This window comes from Medicago sativa, chromosome 8, assembly GCF_051527215.1.
Source record: "Medicago sativa cultivar Bolivia chromosome 8, Bolivia_mono, whole genome shotgun sequence".
Taxonomy (NCBI): domain Eukaryota; kingdom Viridiplantae; phylum Streptophyta; class Magnoliopsida; order Fabales; family Fabaceae; genus Medicago; species Medicago sativa.
The window spans coordinates 23569881-23575480 of NC_140756.1; the positions used below are offsets into that span (position 1 = coordinate 23569881).

The 5600-nt window shown below is 32.3% G+C and overlaps 1 long non-coding RNA gene across 1 annotated transcript; it reads right to left on the reverse strand.

Annotated features, from left to right (window-relative positions):
* Positions 1-2052: 2052 nt before the first annotated feature.
* LOC146897847 (uncharacterized) lies at positions 2053-5342 on the reverse strand. The gene is made up of 7 exons (XR_015022547.1): positions 5129-5342; positions 4745-4835; positions 4502-4618; positions 3414-3855; positions 2896-2986; positions 2693-2759; positions 2053-2352 (listed from the first exon to the last, which is right to left on the reverse strand). It is a non-coding gene; the product is annotated as an uncharacterized LOC146897847 (long non-coding RNA).
* Between the last annotated feature and the right edge of the window lie 258 nt (positions 5343-5600).

A 5600-nucleotide genomic window follows, 5' to 3' on the forward strand; every position in this document is an offset into this window, starting at 1 on the left:
AATGGGGGTTAAGTGAATTTCCTTGTTAATTTATGGATTTTACTCGTTTTTGACCTTTTTATTTCACTAAAAAGGTCCTAAAGTGGCCTAGCCTTATCGAATCGAAGCATGTAATAGTTCCTATGAAATCTAACAAGCATATATTCGAATTCCAAGGTTGATTTTATCATTTTCAAAAATGGACAAAATGAGGGTTAAGTGAATTTCCTTGTTAATTTACGGATTTTACTCGTTTTTGACCCTTTTTCTTTCACTAAAAAGGTCATAAAGTGGCCTAGCCTTATCGAGTCGAAGCATTTAATAGTTCCTAGGAAATCTAACAAGCATATCTACGACATCCATGGTTTATTTTAGAATTTTTAAAAACAGCCAAAATGGGGGTTAAGTGAATTTCCTTGTTAATTTACGGATTTTACTCGTTTTTGACCCTTTTTCTTTCACTAAAAAGGTCATAAAGTGGCCTAGCCTTATCGAATCGAAGCATGTAATAGTTCCTAGGAAATCTAACAAGCATATCTACGACATCCATGGTTTATTTTAAATTTTTTTTAAAAAGGCCAAAATGGGGGTTAAGTGAATTTCCTTGTTAATTTATGGATTTTACTCGTTTTTGACCTTTTTCTTTCACTAAAAAGGTCATAAAGTGGCCTAGCCTTATCGAATCGAAGCATGTAATAGTTCCTAGGAAATCTAACAAGCATATCTACGACATCCATGGTTTATTTTAGAATTTTTTAAAAAGGCCAAAATGGGGGTTAATTGAATTTCCTTGTTAATATACGGATTTTACTCATTTTTGACCTTTTTTCTTTCACTAAAAAGGTCATAAAGTGGCCTAGCCTTATCGAATCGAAGCATGTAATAGTTCCTATGAAATCTAACAAGCATATATTCGAATTCCAAGGTTGATTTTATCATTTTCGAAAATGGACAAAATGAGGGTTAAGTGAATTTCCTTGTTAATTTACGGATTTTACTCGTTTTTGACCCTTTTTCTTTCACTAAAAAGGTCATAAAGTGGCCTAGCCTTATCGAATCGAAGCATGTAATAGTTCCTAGGAAATCTAACAAGCATATCTACGACATCCATGGTTTATTTTAGAATTTTTTAAAAAGGCCAAAATGGGGGTTAAGTGAATTTCCTTGTTAATTTATGGATTTTACTTGTTTTTGACCTTTTTCTTTCACTAAAAAGGTGATAAAGTGGCCTAGCCTTATCGAATCGAAACATGTAATAGTTCCTAGGAAATCTAACAAGTATATCTACGACATTTTATTTTAGAATTTTTTAAAAAGGCCAAAATGGGGGTTAATTGAATTTCCTTGTTAATATACGGATTTTACTCATTTTTGATCTTTTTTCTTTCACTAAAAAGGTCATAATGTGGCCTAGCCTTATCGAATCGACGCATGTAATAGTTCCTATGAAATCTAACAAGCATATATTCGAATTCCAAGGTTGATTTTATCATTTTCGAAAATGGACAAAATGAGGGTTAAGTGAATTTCCTTGTTAATTTACGGATTTTACTCGTTTTTGACCCTTTTTCTTTCACTAAAAAGGTCATAATGTGGCTCAGCCTTATCGAATCGAAGCATGTAATAGTTCCTAGGAAATCTAACAAGCATATCTACGACATCCATGGTTTATTTTTGAATTTTTTAAAAAGGCCAAAATGGGGGTTAAGTGAATTTCCTTGTTAATTTATGGATCACTAGTGCAAATCAGGGATTTAAAACCTGTTTTTTAGAGATTTAAGACCTGATTTTTACCGGGGTTATATCAGCGGGTGTTGTAAGTTTGACAAACGACACCTGTTTTTTATCTGGTATGAAAAGAACCTTTCTTACCCTTTTTTAGAAAAAAACAGGTGTGATATGTGTATATATCACACCTCTTTTACACGTAAACGGGTGTGAAAACAAACATATAAGACCTGTTATTTAGCAAAAAACTAGTGTCAAATGTGGATTTTTTTTTTAAAAAAAAATACATTATGGCAGTTTCAACTACCATAAATGCACATTTTTTGTTTGAAAAAAATTAATATATTCATAGCCCAAAAAATAATAGTAACATTATAACATCAAATTAATTGTACAATCTGTTCATAACAATTTTACAATAAAATACAACCCATAGGATCACAAACATAAATCAAAATTGACTCCATAACATCCTCCTTAACTTACAGCCTATAGCGGAACAACACCTGCGACACTAAATCCACACTGCACAATTCCTCTACCTCAAATTTCGTAATAGCATAAATTAAATTTTATCTTAAATGACCAAAAAAAAATCAAAAATCCTCGAAGTAGATGATCCTCTTGTTCCTCATTCCATGCTACCTGCACATAATGCAATTTTTCTATAATTAAATAACAAATAAGAGTAACACTTCTTGCTTGTATCTCAATGTTTTTACAATTGCGAGTTCAAATAAAACAATATTATTTTACCATCACTGACTATCCAAAACTTTCATATCATTCATGCAATAGAACGATACTTCTTTTATAATTTAAACCCGTCCCACTTTATAAAAGTTGCAAATTTAGGCATAGATGATGCAGGCATCAAGTCAATATAACCAATACCAAATTCTTCATCGATAACCCTTTAAAGTTGCATATTGGATGGGAATAGTGAGAAAAGAAGTAAAGTAGAAGCAATTAGGATTTAGATTACCTCTGCAGTTTTTGATGAAGACTTCTTCCCATTACTCGAGGTTCCTTTCTTCTTCTTCTTGTCGTTCCTTGTCATATTATACAGTGAAGTCTCATTATAATGACCAATGATGGATGAAATGAATAATAAATTTAAATTAAAAATTGGAGGATTTATGAAAAAAACATAATAAATATATATAAAAAGTAAACATCACACAATACCTTTAGGCTGTTGAACTTCATTGAAGAGCTTCTTTGTGTCATCTCTTCATAATACTCACTTTGAAATCACAACGCCTACTACTTCTTTCAACTATTTAAACAAGAAAAACACAATTCACATATATATATATATGTTCCCTATGTATTCATAACACGAGCACATTCGAATTTAATGACTTTAACTTAAATAATATGTGTGACTTCAATTATGCATTAATTAATGTGTGAGCATTGTGGCTAGTTATACCCTTTACGGTTGAACTTTTTCTACATTGTACAAACTCGGAGAAAATATTTATACAACCACATAATCACAATTTAGTTTCTTGCATCAATTAATACTAAATAAATTTAAATCCATACTGCATATAACAGATGCAAAACTTGGATGATGAGGTCTTTCACAATAGAAGAACCAATTGGGTTACGAGGGAATTTGAGATCCACTTGAATTATCTTGTTATTTTACAATAAATTCACATAAGTAGCAGTAAGCACGGTAGAAGAAATTCACTCACCAAAAGGTAATCAAACCCACCAAAAGGCCTGTACCCACTAGAATTAAGTTCGACTGATATGCACAAAACGAGTTCACTCCCTATGATTCCCACAAATTAAGCAAAGCTAGCTATACTAACTCAAATGAGACATATCAACTCCCTCTGTATACTTGAATGTCTCGGCTGCACCAAACTTGATACGTTCTTCGCTACTTTCGCCTAATTAGTCATCACGACTATCATCTTCATGATCAATAGAAGGTGAAGAAGGATTGTCGTCGTGCATACTTTTTCAACGACATAATGGGGTGGCAAGCATGCACACTTGACCATGGTGAGGTATTTCAACAACAATTGTGGCATCGTCCCTCGGAAGGGGTTGTTTCCATGGTTCACCATCGACTCTCGTGAATGTACAGTCAGCAGCACCCTTGTGAAAATCGAACCGGATTTTGTTGGCCTGTATGATTGTATTATTGAAATGTAAGTCAAAAGAAGTGGAAGAAAAAAAAAACTAATTCAACGTATGATTTTTAAAATTGGTCAATTAAGTGGTTATACATTGCACAATACCTAAAGTAAAATTCAAATATGCTTCGCCTACCCTACCGGGACGGTCAAGACTGTGATTTTTTCTTCATCAAATGACAATTGAAAAAGTCACAAGGTTTTATTGTTTTATCATTGTCTATTCAATGCCCAATGGTCAATATATAACTATACTAGTATAGTACAAAGAAGAATAAATCTTAACCACAGATTTTCTATGATAGGAGAAACATACATGAATGATAGAGATTAAAAGTTTTTAGTCACACATCTATTTAAGATTGTCAAATGACTATATTGTTTTGTTTCAATTTAGATCATTCATCTCCTCCCACTATCAAAGATCTGGCCATCCAACATTAATTGATGGTTAAAATTAAATTTTAGCAAAAAGGCTTTGATCATCCATGTATGATTGTACAGTCAAAAATTCCAAATTAACCCATCCCACATCTAACATTGTACATGGTGTGCCTCATATTCATATGGATAAATATAGATAAGGAGGGAAAGAAGATTAAACAAATAAATAAATAAATAAATACTATATGTCCTACCTGTGCTAAACAAGTCACGTGCCCAATTGGTGCAAACAAAACAAGACCATGCCAAGCATCTCTAAAACCAACTACTTCAAATATCCCATCATCAACAAATGGAAGAGTCGGGTCTCTCTGCAAAACCAGAATTTTATTAGTATTCTATCAAAATTCCAGACGAAAACCTGCTTATGTTCTTGACAAATATGTGTCGAAAATGATACACGGAAAACTATCACAGATATGAGATTCAACACTTACATTACATAGATTGACTTTTTTCTATTTGGCTTTCCCCAAGGATTGAGTCCACTAGAAAACTGGGCAAGTTCAACCGTACAAATCCTTCCCCCTATAAGAAATAATATTTGTATCAATTTAATATTTGTACCAATTTAATTTTTATACATATTTCATGCTGCAAAATAGAAACTATAAGAAATTAAAATAATCATCATCTGAAAAGCAAAGCTAAAAAAGCCAAATCAAAGAAATAGAATAAAATAAAAAATGCTATTACCCACAAACCAAACGAAATCCTGTAACACATCAATAGTTCTCGGAATTCCCAAATCCAATAACATGTTATTACTAGAAAGTGATATTATTCAACCGACTTACTAAAGAAAGAGAGAAAGGATGAACCTGAGTTAGAGAAACAATCCTGAATTCAACACGGTTGTCGATTTCATCTTCTTCATTGAATCGAGCGTATTGAATCGAGCGTGAATCTGTGAAAAACACATGAATCGAGGGTTTGAGAGGGAGATAAATTAAATCGATTATGCAAGTGGCTTTGAGGTGCAAGGATTTGGCATCGTGAATCACGAAGAAGAATTGGTTTCATCGAGGGTTTGAGTGTGGCTTTGAGATGAGATTGAGGAATAAATATACATTTTTTTTAATAAATAAAAATTAGATTTTTGGGTGGATAAAAATTAAAAATATAACACCTTTTTCTAAATATTAGGTTTGGTTTGATATTTACAACTTTGCCACCGCGTTTTATTTCATACCTTTTTTTCTTATAATCAGGTCTTGAACAATATTTACAAGGTTGCCACCGCCTCTTAGTTTCAAATTTGACACCCGTTTTTTACTAAAATTAGGTGTTAAT